Raw genomic sequence first — 13,980 nt, forward strand, 5'->3', positions numbered from 1 at the left:
GTGTTTGCTACTAATAAAAGGAGACGCTGACATCCTGTAATTTGAGTTCGCAGTCCACTTTGTGGGCGATGTTACTGGCCTGCGCTAGGAAGTGTGCCTAATACTCATGCTTAATAGGCACGAGGAAGTGACATTTTGGCCCAAATTTTAAGTGTGATCTCCTCGCACCAGTCAGAATCGCTCCGCACGCGATGCTAGGAGCGAACCCTAGCACCAGCCGCCCGCAGATCAGTTCACAGCCGCTGGCCTCAGCTGGGGCTTCCGTGAGCTACCATCATCTGACCCCAGGTAGGCATTTCATTTTCCGGTTTTTATCAGCGGCCTGTCCAGCATAAGGAATGTTGAGGGGTGGGCACCGAACACAACATTCTTCCATATTTCTCCTCGAAATAGGCTTTCGCCTCGCTTTATAAATAAAGCAACCACATCCATACAGAGTTCAGATACAACACAACGAGCACACACCCCACATCAATAATCTGCTGGGGCAACAGCACAACATGCCCACACGAACGAGAGAAACGATACACCACCCCACAGAAGAGGGCCACTCAGAGGCTGGACGGTGTAGATATGCGACGGGCAGCCGTAAGAAGATCCTCCAACATGCCGTCCAGACGCTCCCTGTCTCGCTGCCTACATAGCGGGTACCACTGCTGCAACAAAGCTGCTGCAATAAAGCCAAGAAAGAGTAGACAGAGTCAGAAGCGAGTCGAGGTAAGATACGCTCAATGACCAGCTTATTGCGCACAGTCAACAGAGTCCAGGTCAATGCCGCGAACAATAACCAGAAGAGGCGCCTCCTCCTACCAGTGTTGTTCGCACGGGCCTCAATGAACTCCCCGAAGGGCTGAGGCCTGCCACTCAGGCCCAGCGCCTCCTGCAGGAAGCTCCAAAGGAAACGGGTCGCGGGGACGTCGTCTCCGGGACCGCACACAATGGGCAAAGACCGTTGCCCAGCCCGTGCCTTTTCGCAACCTCCACCCCAGAGGGGAGGCGATCTCTAAGCAACTGCCATAAGAAAATCTTCGTCTTAAGCGGGATAGGCACTTTAAAAAGCGGGGCCGTCCAGGGAAGCAGAGGGGCCCTAAACATGGCCCTGTAGGCTGACCGCACGGAGAACGAGCCGGATGGCGTTAAGCGCCACGAAGGCGCATCTAATCCTCCCGGCAAAGCGTCCGGGAGGAGGTTCCGCAGCGAGGCTAGACTCAGGGCCTCTCCCTGGGTTAGACCGCGGCGGAACAAGATATCCCAGCCCCCCTCGCAACGTCGGCAACAAGGATAGGTGGGTTCGCGCAAATGGCGAAGAGGTCCGGGAAGTCAAGACAAATGGGGCGATCGCCAAGCCATGGGTCGAGCTAGACCATGGTCCCTCTACCATCGCCTATGGAGAGGGATAGTCCCGCTCTAATCTCATGCTTAATGTCCTGGAGGGCTCTCCAAAACTGATATCCCTCCCGGCGGTCACAAGCAAGGAGTGGCCGACCCTGTAGGTATTTAGCCTTAATCAGCTTAAGCCACAGGCCCCCGTCGTCAGAAAGTATCCTCCAAACCCATTTCAGCATGAGGGCCACATTCATGTGGCGAGAGGAGATAATCCCTATGCCCCCACGGTCCTTTGGGGGCGCACACATCGGTCCATTTGACCATGTGGTATTTCTGGTGGCCTGTCCTGTCTTGCCAAAAGAAGCGGGAAAGCTCTTTGTCAAAGGTAGCATGTACCCCTTCAGGAAAGATGTACAGACCCATGATATACATGGGGAGACTAGACAGACACGAATCAATGAGAACCGTCTTGCTACCCTTGGAGGTGAACCTCCCGCACCACGGTTCAGCCTTCGCTCTAACTCGTCCCATCAGGGGGGCGAGATCTGTAATAACGATCCTAGAATCCCTAACGGGTACTCCCAGGTAGTTCATAGGAAAAGATGACAACCTGCAGTTGAGGTTGTCAGCGATCCGATGTTGAGTTTCCGGAGGATACCCCAAGTGGGTGGGCCATGAAGTCTTTCCTCTTTCTTTGGTAGGGCCTGGCCTGATCCCATCATTTTTCTTTGCTTCCAACATTGTTGTTAGATGCTTCGCCCTGAAGGCTAGTTCAGAGTTAAGACCATGCACATCACTCGGACCGGACCACACTGCTGGATGCGTCTTTAGAGCATCCCCACTCGTCTCCCCGACTTGGCCCCCGAGCGTCGTTTTTCTCATCCGGACATCGAATTTTGGCCCAATCGCGCCCCCGATTCCTCGTTTTTCTCCAGATTTGGACCAAAATACATCCAGCGAGCCCACGCCATCCCCGGTCCCCCGAGGCGCGCTCGGAGACTCCGGACGAAGCGAAAGCGCGCCAAACGCCGAGATTTCTCTCCCGCGCTTTCGCTTCGGCTTCCGCGCGAGAGATGGACCCGGCCGGTCAGCGACAGACGCATCGTATTTCGCGCGGAGTAAAGGCTGCCGCCGGTCAGCTCACCGCGGACGCGTAGCATCCACGCGCGCGGCAATAAATCGCCGGTTCCTGGCTCGCCTAAATACCCCGCTCGCCGCGACGCGTCGCACCACTCTTCCTCTTCCTCCTCCTCTTCCTCTTCCTCGACCTCGACGAGATCCATGGCCTACAACGACGAAGACGGCGCCGCCAACAACGGCTTCCCTCGCCGGTCCCTCCACGCGTGGGAGGGGCACCTCCTCCACCAGGCGGGGTACCCCTGCCCGCCAGACACGAGGCCTCCCGGTGGCGGGTGGCGGCTAAGTGCGGGCAGCGTGCCAATCCCGCCGCCGCCCCAGGGACGCTACCTCGAAGCCGCCATCGAGGAGGTCCGACTAACGTTGTCGGACCAGGACCGCGCCGAGCCGCGCTACCACCCCGACAACCTGGCGGCGTGGAACTTCGCCCTCTATATAGTAAATATCATTAAAATTAGTCCAAATTCAGTCGTTTTTTGCCGTATTTCATCAAGTTTACGTTTTTCAAAATTAAATCAATGGCTACGCCTGAGGTCGCGGCTGGAAAACTGGCCCTCCCCACGCGAATTTCGGCGTGGGGAGGCCAAACGAGTGGGGATGCTCTCACGTTTTCATTATAAAGGGATGGGTGGGCGCCCGGGACCGGAGTTCGGTTCAAGTTGGCGTCACGGAATACATCGTGGTTCTTGCAAGATACGGGAATATACCATGGTCAACGTCAAGGTGGCACTGCACCATGCAGGGAACCTGTGCTCTGTTTGTGCTCGCGTGGAACAGCGATCGTACGCCTGCCATTTTCGTATTTCAGTGTGGGTGAAATATCTTTGTTGCATCGCTGATTGTTTTGCAGGAAGCTGCATTTCATTTTTTTGGTGGGACCGTGGGAGGAACTGCACTACAGATACTCGTTCCATTTTTTTGGGGGTATGGATAGAATCGATGGATCATGGCCCACCCACTTTCTCGGCCCATTTTGTTTTGGTTGGGCTAGCAAGTGTCAGAGCGCGAATGTATTAGAAAAGTTGGGCCCAATTCCTACGAAATATGTTTTCACTTTCTCCCTGCTACAGCTCATAAAAAAATCGGTTTAGCACAGCAAGAGAAAAAAAAAAGCACATCAGGAGAAACCTGCTCTCCTCGCCGGGTTTGCCGTGTCTTTTTTTTTTAAAACGAGGGATGGCTGTAGCCTCTGAATCAATTGATGCACACAACCAGCATTTTATTGCACAGTTCATGTATCAACTTATTACATCAGAAATCACAAAAAGGTTTCAAAAATCAACCATCTAAGAATAATCAACCTAAAAACTCTAGGTATATCTATCAATCTAGTAGTAACCCATCAACCACCCCGGCAGTAAAATATCATGTGGGACCGTCAGCAGACGATTGCATCAATATCCATTAAGTTCTCGTCGATCCTCCGGAAACAGAAAGGACCATCGTGGAACCCAGTTTTTAATCATATGGATAACCTCCAAAAGTTTGAGACATTAGCTTTGTTAAAAATAGTATTGTTTCTACATTTACATATCAACTAGCACAAAGCAGAAACACCAATGCGTATTTTAGCTTTAATTTTTTTTTATCGATTCTATTTAGCCAATTTCCAAACATATTTATGATAGTGGTAGGCGGTAAGAAAAACTATACGCAAATGGACATGAAAGAAAAAAGATGCACCCGTTTGTTTGACACAAAAGCAACACTTTTGATATCCATTTCATTGCCTTCTTTGTCAATTATCTTTCGTCAACAAAACTTTTTCATGGAGGAACCACATAAATATTTTTATCTTGAGCGAGATTTTTACCTTCCATAAATATTTCATACGAGAACAACTATGCCCATTTATTAAATCTTCATACATAAATTTAAATATGAAATTCCTTTAGTGGAACCAGGGGAAAAACCCTTTTTTTTATCTAATACAAAGACTGTTAGAGTTCTATTACCTGCAACATCGTCCCCACAGTCGAAATATTGTCATTAAGGACAACGAAATTTATATAAATCAGTTTTTGCCATCAAATGGTCGCCAGTTAGAAAATGGCTATTTAAACTTCTATCTAAAGAAGGGATGTGGCAAGAGTTGATAATACGTATCTTTGATTTAAAACTCTGTCACAAGTACAAGTTAAATCAGCGGATTCACCATTTGTAAAATGCCTTATGCGGGTAAAAAGAGATTTCTTTAGTAGAGGTACTTTTAAAATTGGTAACGATAAGACAACTAGATTTTGGGAGGACGTTTGGCTAGGTGAGATATCCCTGACCAATCAATATCCTTCACTATATAGTATAGATAGTATAGTCCAAGGGAAAAATGTTTCTGTCAATGTCATGATGTCTCAATACCACTAAACGTCGGCTTTAGGAGAATGCTAACAGCATCCAAATGGGTTGTGCGGCTTCTTCTCTGCCAACGGTTATGCAAGTGTTTCAAGTTTACAACATCAAGATTGCATCTAGGCCAAAGCCAACCACATAGCTTCGACAGGAAACAAAAAGGAACCCAGAATATGCAAGCAGAAATTACAATCCAAGCGCTTCATGAAGTCAGGTTTAGCGAAGTCATCACCACGCAATATGCAAAAGCTTGCCTCTGGTTCTTTCTAGGAGCAACATGTTTCTGTCCAAAAGAGAAGCGTGAGCATCCTTGTAGAGAAACCGCCATCTTCTGACGTTTGTGATTACTTTTGACAAAACAACTTCCAGCCTAGACCATGTTTTCCCATAAACAATACGTATTAGTTTTGTGGAGTCCACAAATACTAAATTGCAGAAAAACTGAAGGTATTCAACATTGCCTTTCTATCATTACTAATCCACCATCTAGAATAGATAGGAAAATCAGAGCCAATGCTTATACCAAAAATATCAGAGATCATTTTCCAAATTAATTGAGCTACAAAGCACTTAAATAAAAAAAATGATTAGACGATTTATGTTCAGGAAAACATAATCATATCCTCTGCATGGCGCCGCTTACTCAGATTATCTCTGTTGAGGATTTTGTTATTAGTAACTATGCACATGAACACATGTATGCGAGGAGGTATCAATAGTTTCCAGACAACCGGAGTATGAAAGGGAATAATTCCACCATTGTTAACCACACCATAGAAAGACGGAACTGAGTAAACCCTAGAAGGGTGGAACATCTAGATTGGTATGTCATAATTGATATTCAAATGCAGAGAACTAACCAAGTTAGTCAAATCCAGCCAACAATCATATAACGAACACTAACAATTCTCCGAGAACAAATTTTGAGTTCCTGACCATCCCAAATACTAGCAATAGTGTGGTCATGTTCATTAGCAATGACATATACATCCCAAAAAAGGACAACAAGACTATAATGGCCAACCCAAATGTCCTCCTGGAACAACATTGTACCCCTTTACTAATATTCCAACGAACCCCAACTTTAGCAGCATGTGTTGCCCAAATAACCCCTTTCCCAAAAAAGGGAGCAGTGAGAAGGGTTATCCCAAAAAAAATTTTAGCAGAAAGGTCATATTTTGATTCAACAATAGTTTTCCTGATTTTTTAATTATCCAAATGATATCTTTTAACCCATGATGCTAGCAAACAAAGGTCAAAATCTCTAAGATTATTGATACGCATAGTATGCAAGATGATATTTGTGGTTCTCAAGGGTGCAATCCTAGAAAAAAAATTAGCCATTTGGGAACTAATAGCTTTAATAGCACACTTGGGAATTTGATAATTGACAAAAGATACAAAGGTATACTAGCAACACATGTTTGCAACAAGATAAGGCAAGCTCGATAGAACAAAAGCCTACCACGCCACCCATCAATACCTTTGATAATCTTATCAATGACTGGATGAAGGTCCTCTTTTCTAAGTTTAGAGTAGGGAAGAGGAACACCCAATCATTTGGAGGGAACTCGACAAGTTGACAACATAATACTTGTGCAAGCAAGTTAATTTCCTTCGTAGGAAGGTTAATGGCCATGAGGTCACTTTTATGATAGTTAATACACATGCCTGGCATCTGCTCAAAGCAGGTCATCAACCATTTCGAATGTTAAGCCATGCTCAGGTCATTCTTCAAGAAAAGAACAATGTCATTAGCAGATTGGAGGATGATGATACCACCAGGGATAACCCTAGGAAGAAGACCTTTGATCAAACCTTGTTGCACAACTTTAAGTAACATCTTTGAAAAGACATCAACAAAAAAAATGAGAAAGAATGGGTGACAGGGGTATGCTTGTTTAAGTCCTTTTCTAGGAATGAAATAAGAACTATTTTCATCATTTATTTGAACACATAAAGAATCCTGTGCAAGATAGATTCAACCCACCTTCTCACAACTAGGCCGAACCCCCTAGACATTAACATTTTGTCAAGGAAAATCCAGCTAACTCTATCCTAGGAATTTTTATAGTCTAGTTTCAAAACGAGACCACAATCACCACTAGAATACATAGAATGAATAACTTCATGGCAGAGACAATACTCTCAAGAATGAATCTCTTCTTTATAAAAGTATTTTGATTCCAGGAAATAATTCTATGCCCAACTGGAGCCATCCTATTAGTGATTACTTTAGTGATAATTTTTAAGCTATAATTACCAAGACTGATTAGAATAAACCTTTTCACATCCTTAGCATATGATTCTTTGGGCGAATAATTGCATAGCTGAGTCTGGATACATCCAAGGAGCCTGACTCAAAATCCCTCACCAGAGCCATGAAAGCATGCTTAATCACATGCCAAAACTTCTGGCTGAACATAAAAAATAATCTATCTAGCCTTGGGACCCACATGCGTAAGAGCCCATGATGGCATTCTCAATCTCCTCTTCTGAAAAGTATTATTTATGGAGAGCCTCTCCTCATCAGCGAGGGATCACTCTCATCCTAGAAATTAAACCCCAAAATAATATTAGGATTATCCTCACATGAGAACTAATCCTGGTAGAACGAAGCAACTATATTAGGCATACTTTTAGTGTCATTAATAGGACCATCAGGACCATTTAACACATTAATCTCCTTCTTCCTACGACATTGGTTAGCTATCGCATGGAAGTAAACCGTGTTACGCCTCCTTCCACAATATAACGATCCCTAGAGCCCTACCAGGATTTTTGTTTCTTCCACAATCAAATTTAGCTCCTATTTAATTTCGCCCAACCAATTTTTATCAAGGTCAAAAAGAAGATTCTGTTCAGAAAAGACATCTAAAATGTAAAATTCGTGTAGGAGATATTTCTTCCTTTTCTTAGAAGCAGACTCTAGGTTAATACTACAACCTTTAGTTTTTTTTCCTAAACAATCCGAGGCTAAATTTCCAAATGTCAAAAAAGCAATGCATGGACAGGGGCTGACCATATTGAGAAAATTAGATCCGTAAAGTCAGGCATGACCGAGCCACGACTTCTCAAATCCGTAAAGCTTTTGAGGAGGGGGCAAATTATGGCAGTATCTAAAAGAAGGGGGATACTTAGGAAGAGCTTGAACAAAAGAGAGGGGAATGAAGTTCCCAATCAATAGTTGCAAGCACCTTACATATGTGTTCTAATGCATCTATCGTGGACAATACAGTTAACATCCCACTAGGCAAGGCATATGGGACTGGCCCACTCTTTTTGGGTGTGCAATCAATGGCGTGGGGATTATGGTAGGCTACTAGTAACTTGTTACTGGTGTTGTAATGTCGATGTTGCATGTAATAAAATTCTAACGGCCATATGAATGTATTCCCATGTGTCTATCGTGGTCAATGCTGTAGGGATTCGTTGCATAGAAAACAAAAAATTTCCTACCGCGAGAACGAAAACCAAGCCAAGATGCAATCTAGAAGACGGGAGCAACGAGGGGATGATCGAGTCTCACCCTTGAAGAATTCCAAAGCCTACAAGATGAGGCTCTTGTTGCTGCGGTAGACGATCACTTGCCGCTTGCAAAAGCGCGTAGAAGATCTTGATCACGGTGCCACAATCGGGCAGCACCTCCGTACTCGGTCACACGTTCGGTGTTGATGAAGACGACGTCCTTCTCCCCGTTCCAGCGGGCAGCGGAAGTAGTAGCTCCTCCTTGAATCCGGCAGCACGACGGCGTGGTGGCGGTGGCGATGGAGAACTCCGGCGGAGCTTCGCTAAGTGCTGACGTGGGAGTTGACGTGGGATCAACATCGCCAGAAAGTAGCTTCCTTGTGACGGTAAAGCACTCGTCCGTTGGGAACCCCAAGAGGAAGGTATGATGTGTACAGCAGCAAGTTTTCCCTCAGTAAGAAACCAAGGTTTATCGAACCAGTAGGAGTCAAGAAGCACGTTGAAGGTTGATGGTGACGGAGTGTAGTGCGGCACAACACCAGGGATTCCGGCGCCAATGTGGAACCTGCACAACACAACCAAAGTACTTTGTCCCAACGAAACAGTGAGGTTGTCAATCTCACCGGCTTGCTGTAACAAAGGATTAGATGTATAGTGTGGATGATGATTGTTTGCAGAGAACACTAAAACAAGTATTGCAGTAGATTGTATTCGATGTAAAAGAATGGACCGGGGTCCACAGTTCACTAGAGGTGTCTCTCCCATAAGATAAATAGCATGTTGGGTGAACAAATTACAGTTGGGCAATTGACAAATAGAGAGGGCATGACAATGCACATACATGATATGATGAATATTGTGAGATTCAATTGGGCATTACGACAAAGTACATAGACCGCTATCCAGCATGCATCTATGCCTAAAAAGTCCACTTTCAGGTTATCATCCGAACCCCTTCCGGTATTAAGTTGCAAGCAACAGACAATTGCATTAAGTATGGTGCGTAATGTAATCAATAACTATATCCTCGAACATAGCATCAATGTTTTATCCCTAGTGGCAACAACACATCGACAACCTTAGAACTTTCTGTCACTGTCCCAGATTTAATGGAGGCATGAACCCACTATCGAGCATAAATACTCCCTCTTGGAGTTACTAGCAAAAACTTGGCCAGAGCCTCTACTAACAACGGAGAGCATGCAAGATCATAAACAACACATAGGTAATAGATTGATAATCAACATAACATAGTATTCTCTATTCATCGGATCCCAACAAACACAACATATAGCATTACAGATAGATGATCTTGATCATGTTAGGCAGCTCACAAGATCCGACAATGAAGCACATGAGGAGAAGACAACCATCTAGCTACTGCTATGGACCCATAGTCCAGGGGTGAACTACTCACTCATCAATCCGGAGGCGACCATGGCGGTGTAGAGTCCTCCGGGAGATGATTCCCCTCTCGGCAGGTGCCGGAGGCGATCTCCTGAATCCCCCGAGATGGGATTGGCGGCGGCGGCGTCTCAGTAAGGTTTTCCGTATCGTGGCTCTCGGTACTGGGGGTTTCGCGACGGAGGCTTTAAGTAGGCGGAAGGGCAACGCGGGGGGCCACACGAGGGCCCCACACGCCAGGGCCGCGCGGCCTAGGGCTTGGCCGCGCCGCCCTGTTGTGGCGGCGCCTCGTGGCCCCACTTCCTTCCCCCTCGGTCTTCTGGAAGCTTCGCGCAAAAATAGGACCCTGGGCTTTGATTTCGTCCAATTCTGAGAATATTTCCTTACTAGGATTTCTGAAACCAAAAACAGCAGAAACAAAGAATCGGCTCTTCGGCATCTCGTTAATAGGTTAGTGCCGGAAAATGCATAATAATGACATATAATGTGTATAAAACATGTGAGTATCATCATAAAAGTAGCATGGAACATAAGAAATTATAGATACGTTTGAGACGTATCAAGCATCCCCAAGCTTAGTTCCTACTTGTCCCGAGTAGGTAAACGATAACAAAGATAATTTCTTAGTGACAATGCTACCAACATAATCTTGATCAATACTATTGTAAGCACATGTAATGAATGCAGTGATTTGAAACAATGGTAAATGACATGAGTAAACAATTGAATCATAAAGCAAAGACTTTTCATGAATAGTACTTAAAGACAAGCATCAATAAGTCTTGCATAAGAGTTAACTCATAAAGCAATAATTTAAAGTAAAGGTATTGAAGCAACACAAAGGAAGATAAAGTTTTAGCGGTTGCTTTCAACTTGTAACATGTATATCTCATAGATATTGTCAATGTAAAGTAATATAACAAGTGCAATATGCAAGTATGTAGGAATCAATGCACAGTTCACACAAGTGTTTGCTTCTTGAGGTGGAGAGAAATAGGTGAACTGACTCAACATAAAAGTAAAAGAAAGGTCCTTCAAAGAGGAAAGCATCGATTTCTATATTTGTGCTAGAGCTTTGGTTTTGAAAACAAGAAACAATTTTGTCAACGGTAGTAATAAAGCATATGTGTTATGTAAATTATATCCTACAAGTTGCAAGCCTCATGCATAGTATACTAATAGTGCCCGCACCTTGTCCTAATTATCTTGGACTATCGGGATTATCGCAATGCACATGTTTTAACCAAGTGTCACAAAGGGGTACCTCTATGCCGCCTGTACAAAGGTCTAAGGAGAAAGCTCACATTGGATTTCTCGCTATTGATTATTCTCAACTTAGACATCCATACCGGGACAACATAGACAAATGTGATAATGGACTCCTCTTTTATGCATAAGCATGTAGCAACAATTATTTTTCTCATATGAGATTGAGGATATATGTCCAAAACTGAAACTTCCACCATGGATCATGGCTTTAGTTAGCGGCCCAATGTTCTTCTCTAACAATATGCATGCTCTAACCATAAGGTGGTAGATCGCTCTTACTTCAGACAAGACGAACATGCATAGCAACTCACATGATATTCAACAAAGAGTAGTTGATGGCGTCCCCAGGAACATGGTTATCGCACAACAAGCAACTTAATAAGAGATAAAGTGCATAAGTACATATTCAATACCACAATAGTTTTTAAGCTATTTGTCCCATGAGCTATATATTGTAAAGGTAAAGAATGGAAATTTTAAAGGTAGCACTCAAGCAATTTACTTTGGAATGGCGGAGAAATACCATGTGGTAGGTAGGTATGGTGAACACAAATGGCATAGTGGTTGGCTCAAGGATTTTGGATGCATGAGAAGTATTCCCTCTCGATACAAGGTTTAGGCTAGCAAGGTTATTTGAAACAAACACAAGGATGAACCGGTACAGCAAAACTCACATAAAAGGCATATTGTAAACATTATAAGATTCTACACCGTCTTCCTTGTTGTTCAAACTCAATACTAGAAATTATCTAGACCTTAGAGAAACCAAACATGCAAATCAGATTTTAGCATGCTCTATGTATTTCTTCATTAATAAGTGCAAAGTATATGATGCAAGAGCTTAAACATGAGCACAACAATTGCCAAGTATCACATTATTCAAGATATTATACCAATTACCACATATATCATTTTCCGATTCCAACCATATAACAATTTAACGAAGAAGAAACTTTCACCACGAATACTATGAGTAAAGCCTAAGGACATATTTGTCCATATGCAACAGCGGAGCGTGTCTCTCTCACACACAATGAATGCTAGGATCCATTTTATTCAAACAAAACAAAAACAAAAACAAACCGACGCTCCAAGCAAAGTACATAAGATGTGACGGAATAAAAATATAGTTTCACTAGAGGAACCTGATAATGTTGTTGATGAAGAAGGGGATTCCTTGGGCATCCCCAAGCTTAGACGCTTGAGTCTTCTTGATATATGCAGGGGTGAACCACCGGGGCATCCCCAAGCTTAGAGCTTTCACTCTCCTTCATCATAGTGTATATCATCCTCCTCTCTTGATCCTTGAAAACTTTCTCCACACCAAACTCGAAACAAACTCATTAGAGGGTTAGTGCATAATAAAAATTCACATATTCAGAGGTGAGACAATCATTCTTTATACTTCTGAACATTGCACAAAGCTACTGAAAGTCAATGGAACAAAGAAATCCATCTAACATAGCAAAACAGGCAATGCAAAATAAAAGGCAGAATCTGTCAAAACAGAACAGTTCGTAAAGACGAATTTTTAACAAGCACCAAACTTGCTCAGATGAGCAAACTTAAAACTAATGAAAGTTGCGTACATATCTGAGGATCGCGCACGTAAATTTGCATAATTTTCTGAGTTATCTACAGAGAATTTTACCCAGATTCGTGACAGCAAAGAAAACTGTTTCTGCGCAGTAATCCAAATCTAGTATCTTACTTCTATTAGAGACTTTACTTGGCACAACAATGCAATAAAACTAAGATAAGGAGAGGTTGCTACAGTAGTAAATAACTTCCAAGACTCAAATATAAAAACAAAAATACTGTAGTAAAAACATGGGTTGTCTCCCATAAGCGCTTTTCTTTAACGCCTTTCAGCTAGGCGCAGAAAGTGTGTATCAAGTATTATCAAGAGATGAAGCATCAACATCATAATTTGTTCTAATAATAGAATCAAAAGGTAACTTCATTCTCTTTCTAGGGAAGTGTTCCATACCTTTCTTGAGAGGAAATTGATATTTAATATTACCTTCCTTCATATCAATGGTAGCACCAATAGTTTGAAGAAAAGGTCTTCCCAATATAATGGGACAAGATGCATTGCATTCAATATCCAAGACAACAAAATCAACGGGGACGAGGTTATTGTTAACGGTAATGCGAACATTATCAATTCTCCCCAAAGGTTTCTTCGTAGAATTATCAGCAAGATTAACATCCAAATAACAATTTTTCAATGGTGGCAAGTCAAGCATATCATAAATTTTCTTAGGCATAACAGAAATACTTGCACCAAGATCACATAAAGCATTACAATCAAAGTCATTGACCTTCATCTTAATGATGGGCTCCCAACCATCCTCTAGCTTCCTAGGAATAGAAGCTTCGCGATTTAGTTTCTCTTCTCTAGCTTTTATGAGAGCATTTGTAATATGTTTCGTGAAAGCCAAATTTATAGCACTAGCATTAGGACTCTTAGCAAGTTTTTGTAAGAACTTTATAACTTCAGAGATGTGGCAATCATCAAAATCTAAACCATTATGATCTAAAGCAATGGGATCATTGTTCCCAATGTTGGAAAAAATTTCAGCAGTTTTATCACAGGCAGTTTCAGTAGTTTTAGCAGTTTCAGGCAGTTTTTCGCGCTTTGCATTAGAAGTGGAAACATTGCTAACACCAATTCTTTTATTATTATTAGTAGGAGGTGCAGCAACTTTTGTAGCATTAGCATTACTAGTGGTAGTAATAGTCCAAACTTTAGCTATATTATTCTCTTTAGCTAGTTTTTCATTTTCTTCTCTTTCCCACCTAGCATGCAGTTCAGCCATTAATCTTATATTCTCATTAATTTTAACTTGGATGGCATTTGCTGTAGTAACAATTTTATTATCTATATCCTCAGGTTTAGCAGCCATTTTATTAATTAAAGAAGATTGTGACGCAGACATGTATGAGATTCGGGTTTCAGCATTTGCAAGTTTAGTTTGCAACCCAGAGATCTCCATATTCAGATTTTCAAGTTGATTTCCTATA

At 43.0% G+C, this 13,980-nt stretch overlaps 1 pseudogene; it reads left to right on the forward strand.

Moving 5' to 3' along the window:
* The window catches only part of LOC127316113 (uncharacterized), an 800,711-nt pseudogene that overhangs the window by 345,694 nt on the left and 441,037 nt on the right, over positions 1–13,980 (forward strand).

Source organism: Lolium perenne, chromosome 7, assembly GCF_019359855.2.
Source record: "Lolium perenne isolate Kyuss_39 chromosome 7, Kyuss_2.0, whole genome shotgun sequence".
Classification (NCBI taxonomy): Eukaryota; Viridiplantae; Streptophyta; class Magnoliopsida; order Poales; family Poaceae; genus Lolium; species Lolium perenne.